This window comes from Dromaius novaehollandiae, chromosome 12, assembly GCF_036370855.1.
Source record: "Dromaius novaehollandiae isolate bDroNov1 chromosome 12, bDroNov1.hap1, whole genome shotgun sequence".
Taxonomy (NCBI): Eukaryota; Metazoa; Chordata; class Aves; order Casuariiformes; family Dromaiidae; genus Dromaius; species Dromaius novaehollandiae.
In genome coordinates, this window is record NC_088109.1 from 17,343,672 (window position 1) to 17,369,301 (window position 25,630).

Genomic DNA, 25,630 nt, shown 5'->3' on the forward strand with positions numbered 1-25,630 from the left:
TAATGATTAATCCAATTACTTAGACCAGAAAGATCTAGCTAAACAAGGAACAAGATAGTCACTCCAACAAGAGGGTCTACCAGAAGACAGGGCTGCAGACATATCAATTAGCTGGCAGAATACGAACCTAGGTTTCAGGTGTTTACATCCTCCTTATTGCTGAAAGATTTGGGAAGACTAAGTGCGCTCATAAATTGTACAACCATGCATTTATCAGCATGCATTTATCTTGGAAATATACTGTTCTCATTCATAGAGGCAGATGCAGGTTTTCATTAGCTTTCACCGAAACAACAAGCAAAACATTTTGTTCTTTATATCTTGTGGAGTTCACTACTGAAGAAACAGCCCAATACTAGCTTTTTAGAGTGTTTGTTCACTTACTCTGAAGTGGTTTTAGGATATTCTTCTCTTACATTTGTGACATTACCTTTGGGGCATTCTAGTCACAAGTTGCAAGGTTTTTATTTTGGGCAAACAAGTGGACAAGGACACACGCATGTTTTAAAGAAGCTAGAGTGACCAAACTGCACCTGCACTCTGGGAAGTTGGTTCATTATACACTATCTTCAAGATCACCAAAAGTCCATCTGGATCCTCGCTATGCTCTCATCTGTGATATTGAGTGCAGGTGCTGTCTATAACAACCAGGTGAACAGATTTCAGCTAGATGTCTTTTTTCTCTTTTTTTTAAACTTGGAACATTATATCACATTTCATTTTTGAGAGCTTTTATTTCCAACTTTTCCACACAGATCTTGGGTTCAAAGATGACATTTTTCTTGGTGTTTTATCATAGCTCTCTAAGCCATTCACAGAACTCCTCAGCTGCCTTGTCATCAGCAGTTGTTGCACTTAATGATAGTCATATTGATTGGTATCTCCCAAAGGCATATTGTAATCATTTTATCACTGATAGGGTTATGGCCAGACACACACTTTGACATCCCCTTACATATGATAAACACAATCCCTATTTTCTCAGATCTTGTGCAATTCACTGTATGTCCATCTGCCACTACACAATGACCCTTTCTCTTCCACTGAATCTATAAATATCTTTGGGCTTCATATCTTTCTAATTCATATATGTGTCATACATCCCACAGTCCTGCTCTTGCTTAGTTTCTGATGGTTTGGCTCATCATTTCCTCAATGAAAATATCAGGTGATGTATTCCTTTTGAAGAATTTCATACAGCACCACTTTGAATAAAAGTCAGTGTTTTACAGACTTCTCCCCCAGTGTAATCTGTCACATTTTCTTAAATACCTGGCAGTATTTCTGACTAGTGCAACATATGGATCATTTTGCTTGTGGCCTGCCATAAACATTATTGGAAAAAAACAGAGGCCAGTTTGTGGCTGTTACTAGCCAAAGCCAGGATTTGATCTGTCTACCTTTTAACACCATTTTCTCCACAAAAGCTTCACTACCATCCTCAAATTATTATCAGCCCTAAGCTTAGTTTAGTTTCTAAATACCCTTGTACATCTACCTCCACTGACTCTAGTTACTGCCATGATAGAAAAAGGGCTTTTAGCAAAACAAAATTAAACAACTATACAGAAATAATGATATCCACCTGTGGAAATTTTAAGGTATGCACAATAGACATGGCTGAGGTGCTGTAGCTTATAGCAGTAATAGATAGTATAGATAGATATCTATATAGATAGATAGTAAATAGTATTTATAAGCAGCATCATTCTTTAATTAAAAAAATTAAAACAAATCCACATGAGTGGGGTTTCAAGGATTTTTGTTTTGTTTTTAACCAAAAAAAAGTTACACACTTGTGCATCTGGAAACATTACATACAATAGCCACAGCAATTCGTACAGCTAGCTGACACATTGATTCAAAGAAACATTCTCTAAACAGCAAAAGAAAAAACCACCCCAATATAGCAAGACTACTTTTCCATATTAAAGTTATACTTGCACTCAGTTTTGCAGTTAAAATAATTTAAAATTTTAAATATCAGTCAAGTGCACATATAATTAGATGCAAGTTGATGCAAATTAAAATAGGTAATTCACAGTAGTATTTTAAAAAAGCAATAAGAGAACTTTAAGGTTACAAGCCTGCTCTTTTAATCTTGCAAGCACAATGCCAAGAGTGCATATTCTTACTGCAGTTATCAAAATTAGTGGTACATAAGAGCTAAGTGTTTTTGTATGCATTAGTAGGAATGGTTCCTTAACGCTGGAAGGGATTAGGCCAAAGCAAAACGCTAAGTGATTACAACAGATGAAAGCAATGATCAATGAAGCACATTTATTTTCCAAATTTAAGTCAGAAGAGTTAAACAGTATATTATTGTAAACAAAAATATTTATATCCAAAGCTTAATAACCAAATTCAAGTGAGTGTGAACTAGTGTTATACACTTCCTGTAGTTCCTATAATGGCTAACCAAATAATCCTATATGGAGTGTTACTGTTGATCACTTGTCTCCATATCTTAAGTTAGATAAAAAATGACAGTTACTGTACTGAAATTTTACTGTGATAATATAGAAATATTAAAAAAAGGTATACCAAACTTGACGGGCTAAAAAAGTTTTCCTACCTTTGACAAGAAAAAAATTCTAATCAACATTTACTAAATATTGTTTTATATTACTTCTGCTAATAATCTCAAAAAGCAAAATAAAATAAGTCATTGCAACAAAGTACAGCAGTCAAGTCAGTTGCATATGAACTTCAAAGAGCAACTTGCATACACTCAATGCCCTATAATAATGGTGCTCTCACAGAATTTCAAAGATCTTTGTGTTCAAATTATGGTAAGGTATTTGGCCTACAGTGTACACAACTCCCAGCTGCACTATTTTGGGAAGATACAATATGATCTCCATTAAAGTTCACATATTTCAGATGCTAAGAATGTGTTCACCATCAAGTTAGAGGCCACTGTCACTGGCCTACTGAACTACACAACAGTTTACAGCATACTATCTTAAAAATACTACTAGAACATTTCATCTCTTTTCAGATAAGGTAGCCACAAGCCTTCTCTGCAAGTTAACTTCTCATGTAATCCAAAGCCTTCTATCTAGTACCTGGAGATTTTTCGCAAACTGTTTAATAAGCATGGTTTATATTCGCATCTCTGGAAACATCTTTATCCCCAATTTTTCCAGCATTGCATTCACTGTGTTATTGAGGAGGGGGTGCCCACTATGCTGAGAGGGGAAGTTCTCTTCACATTTTGTTCAGATACTAGAAATCCGCAGGCTGCTCAGTGTGACAGATGAGCTATGTGAGCTGCAGCAACTTGTTCCGCCTGTCAGCCCCCAGGACTCCTCAGCAGCGAGATACAGCTGTGATGACACCACTGCTGTGGAACTGGGTCAAACATACGGTCACTTCAAAACAGGATGTCAGCTGTTCCTTCTGCTTGAGGAACTTGATTCAGTGACACTAAAAGCTGTTAGATACTATTAGCTTTATATCTAGGATCAAAATAAAACTGTTACTCTGACAGTATTAGAAGAATCCTCACGAATCCTACAATGCCATTGAAGTTTGCAGGAATCAAAAGAACTGTCAAATAATATCACTATTCCCCACAGAGACTGTGTAAATCACAACCAGAACACTTCGCCATGTTGCACCACTAGATCTGCGCCTTTGGAGCAATATTTTCATTATGGTCTTGGGGGATTAAGCTAATTTAAATCCTCACAGGATTTGAAAAAAATTACTATACAGATATATAACAAAAATTCAGAAGAAAAACAACAAGAGTAAAAATTTGAAAAATGCAAACTTATTCTTACAACTATTGCAGTTATATCATCTCATACAGAAATGAACACATCCTCAGGGGTTTAGTTCAATAGAATAAAAGAATTACTAAATGAATGATAGTAAACATATAAAGAGAGCTGATGAATTATACTTAATCTACTCCAATTATTTCCATAAACCTTTGAAGTTTCATTTGATTATACTGTGATGGTACTTATGCCATGCAATACTACTAGCATGCACAGTTCATAGCTTAAATAACTGCAGACATCTGCACAGCTGTATAGGCATCATGCGACACACCAGATCTAAGTAACCTTTGTAAAAGTAGACATTATGATGAAGATAGTTCTGACGTAGCTCTAATATTTTACCATCAACATCTTTATTTGTTCACATTCAGAACAATTTTCCTTAACAGAATCATCTGTCCTGACACATGCGCTTACTCCCTTTTGTGCAAATGCACTGACACTGTAGAAGGAAACAATAGAAGTTAAAGCATCAATAAGTAATTTCCTTCTCAGCACTTCACTGATTTGATTTGACAGTTTAAGTCAAGCTCAAATCACAGATGCAGTGTGGTCAAGTGCAAACTGCCAGCCTACTAAGCTTCACGGTACTAATTCTGATAGCTTCTCTGGTGTCCCCTTCGCACTGGTATGTTGTAATTTATCCTGGTCCAGAGATGTAATACTTTTAACTACCTGAGGTAAGCAAAGTTGAACAACAAATTTCCATTCTCAGGTTTCAAGCAGCATATATTAAGCTAGCCCTTCTCTGAACTCCACAAGGAGCCTATTGCAGGCCTTGTGAGGGATCCCTCATAACCTTGTCAAAACCTACTTCAGGCTTCCTCTGTGGAGGAGTCTGACTTTATCTTCATGCTCTTTCCTAGAGACTCACAAGTGACCATCACTCCTCCTCTTTCCCTTCCTGACACCCGTTAAGAATCCCTATGTTCTTTGCTAATTTGGCTCCCCACAAATCTCCCTACTCCAAAAATTGGAGGGGGGGGTGTTAGGAAGGGAAGCTTGCTGTACTTTCCTTCTGAGCTAAAAATTTGCAGCTTCCAGTCCAAAACTGAAGGGTCTCAGAGTTCTTCTTATAACAGTGTAGTGTTCCGGTAAGGGACAGTGCTCTCTCCAATTCTCTCACACCAGGGAGAAGGCCAGGAGCATGGAAACCATTTGGTTCAGAATTTCTTGGCATCATGACAAGAAAGAGAAAGGATTCTAACTGAACAGATTTTGGAGGGGTTTTATCTTCCTTTAGATAATAGAAGAGTCAGTAGAGGTTAAGACACAGTATAATCATGTACAAATAAAAGTTAAAGACTACTTGAGTTCTTAAGAGTGACATCCATTTTTTTTATCCCCAAGTTATTGCAACAGTCTCACCATATTACAGTTCAAAAACCACTTTGAAATATGACATAAGAAATTACTCATGCTGTACTCTGTGTATAATAGAGGGCTCCATTCATCTACAAGAGTGTGAATTTTGTGTAAATGACAGTAAAAAGCCTACACAACTATTGTCATATGTACCAAATTCACATTCTTTAACTTAAATTGCTTATCACACCACACAACACTGACAGGTGCTCAGGAGGGACTCAAGCAAGCCAGAGACAGCTGAATTCAGAGGGGGAAATGAAATGGTATCAGCACACAAGCCAAGCTCAAAAAAAAAAAAATAGTATGTACAACATGCTGGCCAAGACTTTGGATAACCAAGAATCTTAAAGAACATCACCAGAATTCACCAGATAGCTAACCTACCCTATGCTTGTTCCATCACATGGGGAAATATTTTTACAACACTGATTTCCAAAAGAATATGAAAAAAGTCAAAATTCAAACAGAAGACAGCAGAAAAAAAAATAAGTGCTCTCCCACCAAGAGTTTTACTGAGATAGACACCTTAAACAGCATCAACACATATTCAAACCCCTGGGGAGGATGGGAAAGGGGGGCTACAGAAATAACTGTCTCTTACACTACAGCCTCTGTACATTAGAAAAGTTGCATGCTATTTACTTTGTACTACAATGAATATTCACATTAATTTTAGTGTTGATAAAAGCTTAATTAATGCATTACACATTTTCCATTGTTTTCCTCCTCCCTATTTAGCTTCACTTGCTTTTGCCCTTTTCTTCCCTACAGTCCTTTCTTGAAAGAATTTCAGTATACGTGTTCTCCTCCCAGCATGCCCTTTTCATCTTTCTTTACACAGTTTACCTTCTTCACACTTTTTACTCACTACATTCCTATTTTAGCTAGGTACGTTACCTTCAAAATCCCATCCTTCTCTGAAGTTTTCTGCCTCTCCCTCTCCACGTAAGCATTACCTTCTGTTAACCCATCCACTCACAAATCATCTACATACCCCTTAACTCATTTCCCAAGACAGACTGAAGTTTCACACTTGCAGCCTAACCTCAGAAATAACATCTGAGGCAATAAACCTTAACTAGAGTGCAAGGCTCCTTTTCAGAAAAGGCACCAGCTTTCAATTATTATAAATTTAGTAAAGAAGAAATTAGAAAAAGAGGTATGAAACCTAGCTATGATTCTATGCATAACTACTCAACTAAAATTTGACTTTGAAAGTGTTAGTTATCATAGGTAACCAAAAACATACCATCTTTAGTAACAGATCAAGACTGTTGAATTTATAGGTATTTAAATTTTATACATTCAAAATATTTCAGGTTTTGACACATTTTTGTTTTATGTGATTGCCTTTGTAGTTTAGCATAACATTTTCAGGAAAATATTCAGCTTCTTCATGCAGCTGTTAAGACGCATATGTTTTTGTGCAGTTAAAAATTTGACTATTATATAATATTTTTAAAAATAATTGTTGTTTACTTGCTTTGATTTTTAGATTTGTCTTTGATCTCATTCATTAATATTCATTACTCTTCTGACGCTGGACTAATGAAAATCTTAAGTGCTTATGAGAAGCTATTTAAACACAACAGTATTAGCTTTTTCCAATTTGTATCTTTGGTTTTTATCAATATTGGCAATACTTTATTCTCCAGTTTTCTCTGAACTTCCTATAAACAGTCTATATACTCTGAACTAAACTGGAGCTCAACATATGCTTTACTATTTCAGTCAATTTATAGCATTATCAGTATATAGGCCTAAATGGATAACAGCTTAAACACATAATGTGTATGGACAGAATGAATAATGCTTGTTCAGAGTCTCATTTACTTCCATGTTTTACATAAATGTTTCTGATGGAACAATTCAAAAGCAGAAAGAAAGATTTCTCCTGCTAATAGTACCTAGCCAGCAGAAGTTGCAAGCATGTGCAAGTCCCACAGCATGCTGTACAACACATACCTGCAGAACACACACTGTACAAGTTAGAAGTGCCCACTGGAAGCGATGCAAGTTTACAGGCTGAAACAATCAGTTGCAAATGCAAGCAAACATTTTCATGTTAAGAAATCACTGCTCATTAGACCTACTTCTACCCTGCTAGAGTTTTGCCAATTACTTCCCAATCAAAATGCTGATTTACACTAGAAGCAACTTAAGCAAAATAGTCCTAATATGTATGCAAAGATAATTAAAATATGCAATAACTCTCAAAGAAATATTACTACTTCAGAAGTAGCATCTATGAAGTCAGCTCCAGGATCACCATTTTTCTGAGCAACTACAAAGCTCTTTTGCTGAAATATCATTTTGATTAAAGCAGAGAAATGACCTGGGATAAACCCGAATGCTAATCAAGTCAATAGCACACATCTGCATTTGCTTCACTGGGATATGGACTTATTAGTAACACCACCAGCTGATTGCTGTGTCTATTATTGTTCTTACATTCTAGGCTTTCATTGCTCTTTCCTACTTCAAGGTTTAAGACCTCAAATACCATAAACATTATTTTATTTTGACATAAAGCTATACCAATTTGAAATCATCCATTACAGCACTATATCTAGGAATTTATCCTCATACCCCAAGAAGTCTCCATTCTGAGCTTCCTAATGACAATACCAAAGGTGGAAAAATGGGAAAGCACGGGACTACAGAGTGAACATTATAACATACATACAGAGATCAGAACCTGTGACTATATGCCCATATACCAAGCGTTCATACACAAAGCCTCTCTAGCCTCAAGTTTCAAGCAATAAAAAAAGTTCAAAGCACTAAGTATCCCCTACTCTAGGGCTTCTAGGATGTCTCACAGGATACACACTACCTCATAGTGTAGGAAACCATCAACAAGCCCGAACACTTCAAAAGTTGTTCTATGTACTTCAGAAAGTTCAGAAATCCTCACTAGTTTGATCATCTGTAAAACTACAGACATTACTGAGTTCATTCGCACATTACAGTGCTAGGAAAGAAGACAACTAATTTTAGAAACTTGAATTATTTGAAGTATTGTTTGTAAAGCAGATGTTGCAGGTAATCACCCATTTCTAATTCTGATTATTTGCAACATTAGGCTTTGCATATCATCCTCATCTAAGGTAAGTACTATTAATCTTCTTCCAAAGAAAATATTTTCTCACTCTACCTTTTCTAGCCTTCTCCCTCTCACCTGAACTAGATTTCAATTTACATACTGATACTCCATCTTTGATTCTGATAAACCTCACAGTTTATCAATGTATAATTATAGATGTGTCATACAGAGACTTTATTCCAACTGATCAAGTCCTTTAAAAATAAATCATGTTAACACATCACAATGTGACATGGAGTGCTAATATCACAACACTAGGTGATTTTTTTCTGAAAACTGAAAAAATGAAAACTAAGATAAGGCTTCATGCAACTAGGAGCATCTCAAGTAAATCAAATATGAGAGAGTTATGTTTTATCTGTGTTAGATTCTGAATTGTACTTTAAATATCTTAAGAGTTTCTATTTTTTATTTTGATTTTAGTTTTATTAAACTGTATTGTCAGGGTTAACAGCAAAATCACAGAAAACCCACAGCATCACTTCCCATCACTACTACTACTGCTTCAGGTGCTGCACTGGAGCAGACAAATCACATGGTACAAGCGCTAGAGCTATTAAATGTACTAGAATTCAAACACTAATATTGAGGAAAAGTTGATACATATCTCCCTTTGAGGACATTTGGGCAAAGGAAAAAGAAAGTGCCTGCTACTAACCGCAATCAGTGGAAGAAGCTTATGAATTATACTAATTAGGAAGAAGCAGGCAAGAAAATATAAGAGCCTCAAAACAGGAGTAGCATCTTGGCAAATCTCCCACAAATAAAAGCACTAACAGTCTAGGCCTCACCACCCTTTTATGTCAGTCTTTAGAAGGATGTCTAGCCAGCAGTCAATTGACTGCCATATGAAATTAGAGTTAACTTGGGTACCAATGGTACAGAAGCCACAGCAGCACCTGGCCAAATACTATTTACTATGCCACTGCACCGTGCCCCCCCCCCGCCTTTTTTTTTAAACAAAGATGAGCATCTGTGCTGTCATGGACCTGTTGCTGCTACAAGTATTCAAGGGAGCTCAGTTATGTCTACAGGAGTTGAAGTACCTGCAGATTAAGTATTTCCCAAATTCATCTTTGGCAAAGACAACTAGTGCTTTCAGTAAGATAGACATCTATTTATTACTGGAAGAGCTGCTGCTTACTAGATGATATTTATATTCTCTTACCAATAAAAAGACTCCAAATCATTATCTAAATTTTCACATAGCTGCAAAATATGTCCAATGTATGCACTAAAACAGTGTTTGGATAAGTTTTTTCTGTTATGCTCAGTTAATAAATGTTCTGCCTTATTCAGATTTCATCTCCCAAAGTCAGAAAAGATGTGTCAGTGATTTTGGCAGACAAATATCTGATTTGGTTCAACAGCTTAAGATTTTCAAAGTGAATGTAAACTTTGAAAAAAGTACTCTCACTTAGGTGAAAAAAATCATTATTGTTTGGAAAATCTCATCCTTCCTATGAGTTATTAAGGAAGTCAAGCCAGACAGAAATATGTATTTGAGGCCCACTTTCTTACTGCCTGTTCTTGGTTCTGTGACTGAAAACTGCAATTAGTTATGGTCCACTGACTCACACATGAATCCTTTTGTGGTTATATTATTATTCACCCTGAATGTTAATAAGCAGGACTGTTACAAATTCTAAGGGATTTCATTCCCCTATTTTATTAAACCACTTGTGACAAGAGTCAGTTAAATACTGACTATCCTTTAAATAAATTATTTTAGCTAGGAAAACACTAACCTATCACATGAATGAAATAAGCCAAAAAGCCAATAAAACTGAAGTCAAAGTTGTTCGACAGTACTCTATTTTGTCATATTTAATTACGATATATACTTCTAAAAGCTAAGCACATTGCTATTTTCATTTGGAATGGACCTCATAGTTACAAATGAACTTCACTAGGGAAATAAAACTGACAGAAAATAAAAAAAACAGGCAACCAAGGAAACCAATTTTCATTAGTTCAAAGGAAACTAACAAGGGTTACCAGCAATAAAAACCTAACTTCTTTAAATTCCAAAATGAATCTCCTCTACTGACCTTTATAGAGCTCAAGATGCATATGTACACAGAATAAACAAAATTTGAAAGCAAATTCACTGAGTGCACCTGACCTTTGAAACAGCACAGGTAATTTTATTCAGATTTGCACAGTGTTAATCTGTCTCAGTTTGCACCTAGCAATATAGAGATGACAAAACTGCTTAAGAAAAGAAAGTACTTTACCAAAATAAAAACATCTAAAAATTTTTGGACATAGGCAAGAGCCCTAAGAGTCTCAGGTTCAGGAAAGGTTTACCCTGAAATTCTGTTCCCTGAACATTCAGCTTAAGCTATACAACAGGGCTCCAGAGAGATGGGCCAACTCTGCCAGCTACACTGCCACAGATTTCTTTCAGTTAAATTGAAGAGCTGATACCTCAGAATAAGTCATTTATGCCTAAAAGATTAAATTTAACATTTCATACACAAAAAATGTATTTTAGTAACAGTGGCCAATGATTCCCTCTATGATAATGTAGTATACAGTAGCATCACAGACTGTTGATTATCTTAGACTTCCAGAGCTAAGGAGAAAGACAAAACAAAAACACCAGAAGAACAGGAATTCAGAACTAAACATGAATTAGCTTTAGTTGAAACTAGTTGACAATACCTTCTGTTGAGAAGATCAAATATTACGAAGAAAATTAGAAACCACCAACTAACATGTCAACCACCAGAACTGATTATTGCTTATAGCACTTTGAAATACTACCAAAGCAGCACTGCATATTATGCAAGCTCCAAATGAACTTCTTGCAAGTATAGTTGTATTACCGATGCTTGATGAAATGAAAAGAGTTAACAGAAAGCTGAAAACTATTTAGACTCAGAATGTGCAAATTCCAGCTTAGACCTTCCAGTGACAGCCAGGCTCTGCCCAAGCTGGAAAAGACAGTAGGAGAGTAAGCCACAGCCAAAGGCACTTGTAAAATACTTAGCTTCCAGTTTGTTTCTTCTGAGAGAAGAAAAAAGACTGGAACAGAGGTCCTCATTAATTTAGTATTTACTCAAGACTTCTAGACTACTTGGTTTTAAAGCTTAACCTCTTAGTACTTACAGAGCAAAGAAGGTTCAGTTTAACAAAGCACTTGGATCTTAATACAGCCTGAAAGAAAGCACAAAATAAATATTTTTAACACCACAAATTTGTAACAATGCATGTCTCAACTGAATTTTTATATTGGATATTTCCTTGCAGAACCACTACTACCCAAGCAATTTCTACTGGCAACCATGGTAGCCAAGCCTGTTTCTAAAGACAGAATTTGGTCACCTTATCCACCCTTAGACCATCGACAGCAAATACCCTAACATAAGCTCCAAGGCAATAAGCAACAGAATACAGTTTATACACCAGCTGAGTGTTGCCAAGAGCTAACACACGAGGTGGGATCATGGACTAGGCAGCTCTCCAGAATAAAATCTCCATGACAATCCACCATTTCTCTGCCATCAATTCATCATTTCACTTCATTGTAGACCAACCAACTCCATTCCAACTATGGCACATTCCTCCTCTGCAAAACTGTTTTGGTCTTTCTCTTCTCTTTGCCCACCAGCAAGTTTTATCCTAGAAATTGTCTTGTACCACAGCTATCTGATATCCTCATCTATTCCTAATAAGGAGTTTAATTTATTCAGCTTATCAGGAAGGTTGAGAAGGAAGCTGATCACTGTGTACAGACACTTAGATGTCTGGCAAAATAAAGCATTCTGACCTTGCAAACAAGGGCATACGAGACCTAGCATATGGAAATGAACATTAGAGAAATTCAAACTTGAGTAAGGCCCAATTTCCTGACACAAAGTAATTTAACATTACAATAAGCTGATAAAATTGTATATATATGTTTAAATAATCTATGACTGTATGTTATTATACTGCAATTTATTAACATATCATCGAAATTACCACTCTAAAATTTCTGCTTTGCTTTGTTTGGGGTAGGAGAGGGCAGTCCTGTATTACAAACCTGCAGGTACCACTATATACTACAGTTTCCACTTCTAAAAGCTCCAAGCTATAAATGTTTACCAGATTCTAGGGGAAAAAATAGTTCAAACACATCATTAAAAGATTAAGAAGGCTTCTATAAAATACATGTACTAGACAATTTCAAAAAATAAGCTGCATTACTTGGATGAACTGCACTTTCAGTGAAAGCCAAGTTCAGTTAACAGTAGTTCTCTTCCCTTTAAGACCCATTTTTCCAACATCCACAGAAAATTTAGACTGAAGAAACCCAGCCTTGACCTGGTTACTAGTTAAAAATGTTTCTCTCTCAATTACATTAAGTTTTTTCCTAACATCCTTAAAAATCAAAACAGACAATTACATTTTATTTTTTTCAATGTGAAGCAACATTAACTGTCCACTTTGGATCCCAGTCAAACTGGTTCAGGCAAACCTACTGAACTGATAGAATCATTTGTATAGGTATGATTACAGCTAAGACACCGCTTAGAAGTTATTCCTTATCACCTCAGTTGGGACAATGCCTAAATAGAGCAGCACTTATCTATACTGCTGCAGTATAAATCTGGGGTGGTTCAGAGGATAAGCACGCAGAGTTACCTCATGTTTCCAAGCAGTTTTCTTGGTCAGAAGGGTAGAAATTTTTCCATCTAAAGCAACTCCTACTTCTCTCTCCAGTTCCTGTGAAAGCTCAAGTGTGTGAGCCTGTAGGGTGTGCAGTGAATTGGAACAATAACTTTTCAGGTTTATCAAGGTTAAAAATAACCTTTCTTTCTATAGTCAATTTACTCAGATCCCTCCACTGCTCTGATTCACTACACAATCCCAGAAACAGCTGTATCAGGATAACAAACCTGTTACACAAGGGAAAGGATGCCAGCAGCTGAGATGAAATTGTTTGACCCGGAATTCCTTCAGCTGGCTATGAAAAATAAAAAAATTGAGAAATTAAAGCTTCTGTTACCAAGTCCTACATTTAGTAGTGGCTGAATCTCACCAGTCTGTCTCTGCCCTTAAAAAGCAGGGGTGCTTACACTATCAGTTAACAGGCAATTTAGAAAGTGTCTTTTTAATTACTTCTCAGTTATGTGATTACATAAGTGCTTCTAGATAGACCCATGTAGCCAGACTCAAACTTTAACTCTATTTCTTCCATTGGCATAGCAAGAAATTAGTCTTACAAGTACAGATGTCATTCACTCCCCCCAGCAAACTATCTTCCCCACCTTTGCCTTTGAGCATTTCCAGCAACGGTTTATACAGGGATTCAGTCCGTGTTAGTACAGCTGACACTGTACCAGTGGCTTCAACTGTCTGTATGGCCTATATCCTTCTAGATGCTAGTCCAAAAGCAGCAAAGTATCTGGCAACAGCATAAAACTTATTCATTTGTATGATACAAGTTTTCCTAAAGATGCATGCAATTTTGACTCCGATGCTCACATGAAAAGGCTACATGTCATCTGTTTGCCCTAAGTATCTACATTACCTAAAGTAGTATACTAGAATAAATATTTGCGAGTTAACAGCTGTACAATAGGTGGCTTATCATAATGTTGAATGAAAACGTTACTGGTACTTGCATCAGACAGTCAATACACAGAAGTGTAGATTCATTAGGCTGTGGGTCTTAGAATAAGCAGAAAACATTCACCAAACGGTATACGATGCTTGTCTTTTCTGTATCCATTTTTCAACGCTGTCTTCATACTCATGTTTTCAATGTACAGAGGATGCTCATGTGCATGCATGTTATGCACACCTGCATAGTATCTCAGAAAAACTATCATTACACTAGAAAAAAGGAAAATGGCTGTCAAACTGGAACATGGGATAAACCCTCTTTCTACTTCGATATTTTCTTTTCCAACTTTAAAAGAACTGCCTACAACTTTAGGCATATAAATACACCAAAAATTTGTTTTCCTAAAAAATCCTTTCCATTTGACTACTCCCATAAAAATATCCATGCTAATATGAACCATTTTAAGTTTAAAATACATCAACTTTTGTTGTGAGTTCAAAAGAAAAACTACAATAAGATCCTTTACTATGCTGCATGAACATCCAACCACTATTAAATGTTTTCTGTTTTAATCCAGCATCTAGCATCCACGCATACACTAACTGAAATGAGTAATCCATTTTCACTGAAAAGTTACAAACCAGTAACTATTTAGCATCCCGCAATGAACAGTTTAATTACTACAGTACAACTGCTAAGAATACCCTTTCAGTAAGTAGGACAACTTACAATGAGTTTTCTAGCTACACTGAGCTAAGTAAAATGCAGAAGTCATATGGAAATAACAACATAAGATTTAATAGGCAAATGGTTATTTTTACATAAGTCTATTATAACTGAACTAAAAATACTAGTCATCATCTACACACCATGACAAAAAAGCAACAGTCTGGCAGTCAACTTCTCACAAAACTAATTCCATGATAATTTAAATACATCTTCTATGAAAGCTTGCATGGTAATGGAGGCAGTAGTCCAGGGTCATAGAATATTCCACTGTAACATTATGTAGAATATTAGCTCTTCACTGATTTGAAGTGTGCTCGCCTATATTTTGGTTTCTCCATAAATACATGCCCGTCATCATGTATCAAACACGAGTACACATTTTTCTCAGCAATACACCTGCCTAAACAAAAGTGACTGAAGATATTTATAAACCTTACATTTAGGCAGGCTTCCTCCCTCCCCCTTTTCCTTCTAAAACTGAATATTTTAAAGTCAAATTTGACCTGAAAACTTCTCTGCAATGAAAAGATTCTCCTATCCTGAAATAGTATTCATTACAACCATATAATTCTTAAATATTTAATAACAAAACATGCACTAGAAAGAGACTCAGTCTTAAATCATTAGGAGATGTCCCAGCACAAGAAATGAAAGGGAGACATATACTTCTCTGCAAGCATAATTTCAAAGTCCTTTCACATCGGGATCTAAAGACTGTCAGCTTGGTTGCTCTGCTACTGTATATTAAATAAGTAAGTAATGAAGCCAGTTGTTTCGATTCATTGGATACCTGAGATCATGAATAAGGTGTATAAAATTAATGAACTTTTTCCAAAGTGGAATACCAAAAGTTAGTAAGAATCAGATACAGCATCAAAAAAACCACATGAAATCAAGCCCCACTTCATTTTAGTGACCTTAAAAAAAAAGTGGCATTTGAAAGTGCTTTCCACATCCAAAAAGATTCCTGGAATACTTTATATAGTATCAGTTCAGGAAATCATTATATTTTTCTCATTAACAGAACACTGACTTCCCATCTTAACACTAGCTAAATCCAAATTTGAGCCTTGTATGTTACCTAGCACTTTCCAACATGCCTTCATTATCCTAGTTTTCAACTAACATTTACACACAAATCCAGCAAAACAGTTTAGAAGGGACTTAATTTTCAGTATTTGCATAATACCATTGAAGTGACCAGGACAAATAATATGCATAGTGCCAAATGTCAGCCCCATGCCAATTTAAAGCCTTACTCTTCAGCATTTCACAAACATTTTTAAAACTAATTGAACTTGACATATGTAAACTATTCCAACAAGTCAGTGTGCAATTACTTCCTAAAAACAGAGCACTTTCCAAGGCCAATACCTATCAGACACACAAGACTTGGCTACTTAAGACCTCACTAAATCTGTACAAATGCTAATAATAAAAATACTTATCTTCAGAGGAATCACTAATAGTCCAAAGAATTTATAGTAAACTAAGTAACAGCATTATTTTGATAAAGTAACAGGCAGCACTGCAGAACAACACAGGAAGCCTGTACTTTTAGGCTACCATGAAACTGATAAATTTACTTACTGAGACAGTTGCATTGCATTGCAAGTAAAATCTCAGTGAAAACTGATGATGGGAGAAAAAACATGAATACAATTAAAATCCAAAAGTTTATTTACCCGTAACAGCTAGAACGTTTTTCTGTTTTGCCCATGTGGTTAAAAATAGCTTTTTCACCTAGGTCTACTGACTATTTCTGAAGTTGACAATTACAGTAACTATGCCACTTCCAAAAAGAGTAGGCTTTTGAAGCATTTTATTATTTTGCAAATGTATATTGTAATTTTAAATGTTTGCAAATGAGAGACTGTTTTCAAAGATGCTGAGATTAGATTTTTATGGCATTTGGCATTGCCCAAACTTCCATACCATCCAGGGATACTCTTGTTTCTGGATGGTACAAAGGAATGTAATTCTTGATCCCTAGAAGAGATACACGATAAAGCATATCTGCTTTTTAATATAGGAAAAAAGCAGTGTTAGCTATCAATGACCATCTTGACCTAAATCACCACCTTGTGAGGCGTGATCTGCCTTAGGTTATGCCATTATATCCATCTAAGGTTGACTTAAAATATGCCTGACCTTTCCATGTTCCTTCCAAAGAGCGATAGAATGTGAAAATTATCAGGGAGCTTCTGACCATAACATCTATTTGGTTTTCAGCAAATAACAGTGTTTGACTACACTCAGGACTTGCACTGATAATTATTTTAAGTTTTATAAGTGATTCCTAGAAGTTTTCACTTCACAAAACAACATTCGGAATCTGTATGACAATTTCTCTACTGTGTAGATGTGAAGTGAGTATAAACTATAAGCTACAGATGAAAGAGGTTCTGCCAGAACAGCAGCACCAGGGGAAATAGGAATGCACCAACATTTATTTAGCACCTAATATTCCCAAGCTTTTCCCTTTATTGGAGTCAGTGCTTAAGCATTACTTTTACCTTATTTCCTAGTTTTAACTAGGAACTTTGTCTTCATTACACACATTTGCAAGTAGAATATGCTTGAAACATACAGTGTAACAATACATCTTGCCTGCCTTCTCCTCCAAAAGCAGTATGGTAACTTGAAACAAAATGACCAGCAGAAGCAAGCTGAAGTAACTTCTAAGATCTGGAAAAGTAGGGGCTGCACTGAAGCTGAAAGGTCCAACATCAACAGCTGACTTTACTACAGAAAAAGTTTCAACAAAGGAAAATTAAGCCCAAAAATTTGCATCTGCTGTTTTGTCTACTCATTGTGAACTTTTTTAAACTCTACCTGGCCAGTGACACCACCCTCTACCACAGAAATAAAATGGGAGGAAAAAAAATATTCTTAAGTACTGCAGTAAAGAGTCTGGTCAACAAAGCATTTCCTTAGAAATGTCAGCAGCATACCACCTACAACTTTAAAACTGATCAGTGCAAGACGCACCTCCAGAATATCAGCTTTCCTGTATTTGAACAACTGCTATGCTGATCAAGCTCCCCTTCAACACCACCTCAAGCTACAGTTTAACTAGATTAAAAATCAAGGATTATTTCTTAATGTTCCACTCAATGATCAAAGCAAATTCACCACTCAAGTATAGATGATAGTTCTATTCAAGTGTGGGAAGAGTCATCAGATCACCATCCCACACCTTGAAGTTCAACACACTGATACCTACTTTCAGTGGAATAAAGTAACGTAACAGGAATAAGGATCAAAACAAAATTGAATGTCCATAAAAACATTCAGGAAGTTTGCAGCTTCTACCTCCTGTATTTTACCAGAAGGCAGGGCAAACAAGTAAAATAAAAACGAGACTTGCAATATATCGTGCTGGCTACCTACAGGATTTCTGTTATCTCAATGATTTCTGCTTTTAGGGATTTTTATTTTTGCCAATAACAGAAGTCCTACGCATTCAAACACATTCTTCTTTTCCATTTCATTACCACGTCTTCTACTTGGTACACCAGCTTCTCCCTGAAGGCAAGCTAGCCCCCACCACTCCATCTGACAATTCCTCAAAGGATTATGTTCCACTGAACTTCCACTTAGAAACCCTTTTATAGACCTGTATTCCTTCTCACAATCAAAGAACCTGTAGAGAAGCCTTTTTTAACAGAAACTCTATCTGTTCTTTATAGGAATACAATGAACATATCTACTGTCTTGAAATTGAAGACTAATTTTTTTTTTTTTGCCTTAATTAAGGATCTCTGCAGAAGCTCTGCCAGCAACTGAGTCATTTGCTGGCTTTTAAGAGAAATAAGCAAGCTGATATTGCATGCTCACTGATAAGATCACATCAGCTAGGAAGTGATGTGTTAGTCAAACAGGATTAGATCCAATTTACAGAGCCAAAGCATGAGAATCAAGTTCAGTTAAAGCGTGTTCCATTTTACTAGTAAAACTTTCTAAATGCTGAACATCACAAAGCTGCTTCTTACATATCTTAATGTTATCCTTACTGTGTGTGCGCTGTTACACAAAGAGGAAACTAACGTGCTGTAAAAAGTTACAAACATGAAGAAATTAAAGACTTCAAATACTGACATTGTATATTTATAATGGATACATGAAGTCACCTTGTAGCTTTTGGGACAATCTTATTTCCCTCATATAGGTTCAACCACCAAAAAGCATCCAGTAGGTATTTCAATCACCAAAAAACCCAAACCTAGATTTGATTAGGCCTTTTTTCCCCCTTCTCATTCTGTTGTTTAAAAAGCAATTGCATTAGGTATCCATTGTAATGTTTGCACTCAGAAAACATAAATTACAAGAATCTAAGTTACAAGTTACAAGGATGCACAAAGAGCACACTGTGCCCAACAAACCTGACAGCTTTACTTGATAAATTACTGGTGTAGTGGAGAAAGATAACAAGAACAGCCATAATCTAAGACATCTTTAGAGTGTCCCTCTTCTCCCGGAGCTTACAGAACTAACAAAGCAATAAATATGCAGCCCTGTAAGAATAATTTAAATACAACCACAAAAAACATAGTAAGGCAAACAAGACAATTAAGCTATTATAAAACCAGGAGAAAAATAAGGATGATGATAGTCAACATAAGTTCCAAACATACTTAATCTCAATGCACAACAACAAACACTGCCTACACAGCACCAAATGATTTGGGAAATAATCAACATATTATAGAATCATTCTAAAATTAGAATTTGGGCTACAGAGATCAAGAACAGTTTTCCTACAGACTTCAATACATCAATATTCATACAAGTGTGTAAGAAACAGCACTGATTTTTATAAAGCTGTTTATATATATATACCAGTGACATTCTGTACAGAAGTCAGTTGTTAAGGTTGCAAAGAGGCAATATTTTGAGCTTTTGCAGAAAAAAACAGAATTATGTGTAATAAATTTAATTTACATAAATGAAGTTGTAGCCACACACTGGAGAAAAAGAATGACTTTGACATTTATAAAACCAAAGAACTCTGTTCACTGCAAGTTCATGGAAAGATTCAGGTGACAGACAACAAAATGAACATGAGAGGATTATACATTGTAATCAAAAAGCAAATCCTATGAAGTACATAAAAAGCGACGATATGAAAGAAAAGTGGATAACCCTCTTCTCAGCATGAAGTTATATGAGTTGATGACCCAAGTCAATGTTTTTAATATCATCCCCACATTTTCCAATTTCCTCCTCAGAAAAAAGTGAAAACATTTGTACATCCTTTTTACTCAAAAAAACCTTCAACATTAAAGTGAATTTTCAAATTCAGTAAAAAACATGAGGAAATGGAAAGAACTCCTTAAAATAATAAAAACATCCAATATGTAAAACTTAACTTGGTCATTAATAAAGGCAATAGAGACTGCAACCATACTTTTCGAAGGCTGTCAGAGTAGCGTTCAACTCTTACCATAGCTTTAGATTAACACATTCTCATTACGCTAGGAGCTAGAGATGTAAATCATAACCAAGGTAACACAAGATTATAAAAAAGCTGAACACAAACATCTTAAAAATGGCATCAGCTACAACTAAAATAAGTTCTGCATAAAAACCAGGTAGGCTGTACAGTTTACACATGTTGCTGTCTTAACTCTTTTAGGCTTTCTCAAGACTATAAAACCAATTAAAATAGCATTAGTATAAACAGCATGTTTTGGAGAGATTTAATTACAATTTGTACCAGAAGCACTATACTTTGAAAGATAAGAGCTCACGTTGAATGAAACTAACAACATTCCTGCCTAAACAATACCTCGTGATCTTACAAGGGGGAAAAAAATACACAAAGTTGAAAGAAGAAAGAACTGAAGGTTTCATAGTAAGTGGCAGTATTGACAAGTCAACTAAATTCAGCTTTTCTAAGCACTCCACACAACACTCAAATGAAAAAAGCAATGTGTGCACAGAACTTCCTTTTCAGCGCACAGAACGTAACTTTTAAAGGTAGGAATGGTGTTCTGCTGTCATTCAAAGATTTAAAACTACTCTGAATATCTAAAAAAGCATTTCAGGGGAATATGAAAGCAGTTATGAAATCAAGGGAGTTACTATTTGTTGGAGATAACAGACATCCTGCCCTGAGGAAAATGGTGAAGTATTTAATGCAGTTTTTCCATTAGACATTTCAAAAATTCAATTTAAAATTAAGTAGCCATGATCCTAGCACATGTTCTGGAATGCCTTACTTGAATCACTGACATTCAATATTTGAAAATAAATTACTGAGAAATCTGCCTACAGATACAACATATTGTGTGCAATTATTCTTTGAACTGAACTCTGCATTTTCCTCTTTTTAAGAATGCTACCATTTAAGATTTTTTCATTACATTAAACTCCACAAAAATAATCGAGTTAAGCCTAAGTTGTCTGTTCCTCCAGGAAGCAACTCACCTGAACATCCCAGGGCTCACATTTAAATTAATTCTTCCCTAAAACCAGAAATTCCTCGATCCAGCCTGATTTTATTAATTTTCTAAACGAGTTAGTAATTTAGAGAAAGAATTTGTTCTTCACAGAAACATGCTATCCTTAAAAAAAAAGCAGCTTGTTTTACTGTGTATATTTTGAGCTGTCACTCAGGCTACCCAGGTTCAGCTAAAATTCTTTACAAAACAGTAGTTGCAGAACTAACAGGCTTATAAAAAGTGTATAAAGCACTTTTAAAAAGTTCAGTGTTACTACTCTGTATGCACGTGTCTACATGATTAATTGGCCAGATTCTTTGTGGTTCTAACATAACTGGATTGTGGCAATGACTGTTTTCACTCTGCTGGGATATGAGGAAGAGGATGCTTTTGCTTTAACCAGCTGAATTTCTGCCCAGAAAGGGGGCTCCCCCCACCTCTCCTGGGGATCTCTGGGAGGCCAAAGGCAGCCGCGCACGGACGAGGCGGGAAAACCGCTCCCTGGCGCGGTCTCCTCACAGGCCCCGGGCGCAGAGGCGCCTCCGGAGCGGACTCGCACACCAGCCGGACACAAAACCGCGGCTCCCCGGGCGGCCAAGCGCTGCCCAGCAAAGAGCACACTGGAACCAGTGCGAACTGCCTTAACAGCGTGTGCAGCCTGCGGGAAGGAAAAGTCAGCCTGGCCCGCCGGTGTCCGCCTGAGCGCAGGGCGGCAGAGGGCAGCGCGTCGCCCCAAAGCCGCTGAGGGAAAGGCGGCCGCTACAGCCGCCTCAGGCAGCGCACAGCAGCCCTCAGCGCCGCTGCCGCCCCCCGAAGCAACATGAGGCGCCCAGCGCGGCCGCGGAGGGCGGCACCGCGCTCCCCGCCCTGCTCTGGCTAACGGCCGCCGCCTCCCCCCGCCGCAGGAGGAGAGGGGGGGGGGGTGAGAGAGAGACACAAAATGGAGACTTACACTCCCTCTCCTAGCACGCATGCGCTACGCCGGCGGAAGAGGGTGGGCCGCAGCACGCTGACGTCACCTGTAGCCGCGGGAAGACGGGCAGGGCAGGGTTCTGCCCTTAAGTAATGGGCGCGGGGGCGGTGAGCGCGCCTGCGCACGGTGCGCGGGGTGGCGGGCGTTAACGGCTGCCGCCTGAGGTAGCGGCTGAGCGTTAGGCATGCGGCAGCTCGTTCTGCCTCCATCGGCCGTTAGTGGGCTACAGCCCTCTGAAGGCAGCCTGCAAGCAGCGAGCAGAGCAGGATGCCTGAGGCTTTGTGCAATGGATGCTAAAAGCTTGCCAGGCTTCCACCTGTGCCCAGTGTGAGTCTGTGGAAAACAAAGCTTCCCACGTTGTGCGGGTGCCACCCTTGGCTCTGAAAGTCACCTCGTTAGAAGTAAGGAAAGTAGTGTTTTGTGGTTTGTGTCCTGTTCTTGTGCTCTTGCTCAGGTGACTGGTTTTGACCTGTGCTGGAGACAGAAGTAGATCTTCTTAAAACACTATCATCAGTATTCTTCTCATCCTATGTGACTTTAGTTTTTTATAGTTTTTATCTAGTGGTAGTGAGGCTTATCTCCTCTGCCTCAGTGGTGGTCTCCCTAACTCCCGTGGTACCAATATGGTGTTGATGCTCCTCAGTTCTGTATCAGCATCATAAAATGCTCCTGTCTCCAGGAGCAGGCACCTTCCAGAGCAATGCATCCAGTACTGTGACCAGCTTCTGGCATAAAATATTTGTCCCTCCACCCTTTGCCTACAGGGAAAAAAGCATGGTTGGTAGATTGCTTTGGTTCAGTAGGACTGTTTTTTGGGTTTTTTTTTTTTGTTTTGCTTTTTAGTGGAGGCAAGGTCTTAAGGTGGAAAGCAAGGTTTCTAATGGGCCTTTAGTTTATACTAGAGTTCATTTTCAGTCTGGTGTCTGAGAAAGCTTTCTTCCTTACACGAAAAAGCTTTACTTTTATGTATATGCATAATGGGGGAATGGAGTTGCTGAACATTGCTGTCATTCCAGTGTTTTAGGCCATCAGATATACTGGGCTCAAGCCCAAAACCGTGAACTTTATTTTATGTTCTAAAGGAAATGAGTATAGCAAATGGAAGACAGGTTTGACATATTTGCTGGAGCCAGTGCTACTGAGAGTTACCGCAGGGTTCTTTCTTACTGCTGTGTTAACAAACACTGCCACAGACAATGACCAATATTCCACGTACCATAGCTCCTCCGGTATACTCATATTGGCATCATTGTCACCCAGCCATGAATATGATACCAACACTGTCATATTACTTGATGCCAAGATTCCCCTTTGATGCCACTGCTGTGGATGATGCTTCAGTATATGTACTTCCATAGGAGTCCCCTGCCTCATCCCAACAATCACTCCATGCAGCAACATTAATTCCCCCTGCTGTTGTACAGTTTGCCCACCCAGTGCAGGCAGTGCTGCTCCCTTGTGTCGATTGCCTGCAAAGCTACCACAGATAAGTCTCTTTGACTGTGCAATTGATAACTCACTACTGGCAGTTCTTTCTGACCTATACTCACTTAGCCCTGAGAAACATGCTAAATAACTCATTTTGTTTACAAAAGCAAAAAGCGTGTGTACAATTCCCATATATATTACAAGTGGAGTATTTGCTGTCTCAGGGTCACTTTTGTATAATTCTTAATAATTATCTTCTGCAGTTATGCCCTGGATGGCAGACAGCCCTTTCCCCCTAATTATCAGGTCATCACAAATGCTAATTTCTGTGTAATAGGTTTTGACTCTCTGAAGATTATTTTGTACTTTCCTTAAGCCCTAGCATTAAGTCGTAGTGTTTCTATGCGATCATACTTATGTATCAATTTTATTACCTTGCACTAATTTGGTAGTTTTCCTGATGTCTTAACGATTTTGGTGCACTAAATTAATAGCACGGCAGACATCTAGTAGCTACTGTGTTTCCCCAGATTAACTTAACTTGACGTACAACAAACATGAAGACAGTGAAGTCTGACTCTTCACTTCAATGACCTAATCTCCATCGCCTTGCTGCCTTTAAGGCATTTGACTTTTTTGGTCATCCCACCTTGCAAGGGCCTTACTTTTCCCTTCATGACATGTTTCACTGCCCTTAACTGTTACAGGGACTATATCAGTGTTAAAGGCAAACAGTATCAGACAGACTGTCTGATTCTGAGCACATCTGTCTTGGATGCTAAGTTTAGGTGCTTTCACAGGACCTGATTTCAGATGCTTCTGACCACCTGTCCTTTGTGAAGTATGCTCTTTAAAAGCATCTCAGGTCAGTCAATCAGGAGCTAAAGAAACTTGGAAATCTTGGCCCTGTCCATAATCTAGATGGCAAGTAAAGCATTCAAAGCTTAACTTCTACATAGGCAATTTCACTGCCATCATCAGATGGGACTCCATTCAAATCAAGGGGTAGTATGTGAGAAGATGTTCTCATCACACCCTGATGAAAATATCCCTTTTTATCCTTTTATCTCTGTTCTCCCTCATTTTCTACTTAGTATTTTAAAACAGTATTCAAAAACATTCCCTCTTTTCAGGACTGAGTATTCACAAGCGGCACAGGCTAAAATCTGTTAAGGCTGTTTTGTTCTCCCAAGCATACACCTCTGGCATCGTGCAAACAAACACTATACTGAAGTATATGCTGAAAAAATTGAGACTTCAGTAAAGCAGCACATCTGACAATCTTGTTAAATATGTCAGAGAGTTTTAAAACCAGTGAAGGACGAAAAATCTGAATGTTATTCAACATCATTGAAAACAAACTGTAACTCATAATCTTTTTGAATAGCTCTAGTCATAATTCTTCATTTCTAATGTTGCTACCTTTGTATTTAACCAGAGATTATGTGTTATATAAAGACTTATACCTGCTAAAATTTGTACAAAGCAGATGAAGACGTGGGTTACTGCTAGAGTGGAAGCCTTTGTTTATCAAAAAATAGGTTTAATATTCTGCTATTAAGGGAGAAGAGCAAATGCAACACATGAAGCAAAACTGAAGTTCTAGATAATTTGTTTCTAGCATTCAACTGAGCACAAAATCTCATGAGGAGAAATGGAGTGGAGATCCCAAGAAAACGTTCTTCTGGCCCACTGTTGCTTATTTGTTCTATGAGACAGTACATTTTCTTCATTTATACTGATCTGCTTTTTACTTACACGGAAACAGAACTTTTTAATCCTTAGCAGTAGCATGAGCCCTTAGTATTTTGTCCTTGCCAGTCTCACTGTTTCAATGAGCCAAGTTCTTATAAAAGTTGTTTTACTTGCCAAGTGATATTCAAGAGTCTGTCTGGCTCTGTGCTGCATGGGAATTGTAGTTTATTTTTCAGTGAATTCTGTGGCTACCACTGTGAAAGTGCTTTTGTCTTAAACCACCAGTCCTAGAGCTATGATGTTACGTAACATATATTTTCAAATAAACTTTCTTCTATCTTTTGCCATAGTATTTGTTGTGTATCCAAGAAGTAGGAACAATATCATTTTGGAGAAATAATAATGGTATTAGTAGTAGCTTAACTAGAATTTGAAAATAAAATTGAAGTCTTTCAGTTTTGTCCTCATATAACAAGCTGATTCTTCTCATGACCTGTTTCTACTGGGTTCTGGAACTTACAGCGTTTGTCTGTTTAT

At 37.4% G+C, this 25,630-nt stretch overlaps 1 protein-coding gene across 9 annotated transcripts in view; it reads right to left on the reverse strand.

Annotated features, from left to right (window-relative positions):
* FHIT (fragile histidine triad diadenosine triphosphatase) overlaps positions 1-22,028 on the reverse strand; it is a 728,666-nt gene extending 706,638 nt beyond the window's left edge. For 4 of the 9 annotated variants that reach the window (XM_064519103.1, XM_064519105.1, XM_064519109.1 and 1 more), the window contains exons 1-2: positions 21,950-22,028; positions 11,380-11,427 (exon numbers count right to left, since the gene is read on the reverse strand). The gene's annotated coding sequence lies outside the window, so the exon portion shown is untranslated. Of the gene's footprint in view, positions 1-11,379; positions 11,428-12,897; positions 12,958-13,151; positions 13,220-21,949 lie in introns of those variants that run through there. The other 5 variants (XM_064519108.1, XM_064519110.1, XM_064519111.1 and 2 more) reach the window with 3 other exon arrangements.
* Between the last annotated feature and the right edge of the window lie 3,602 nt (positions 22,029-25,630).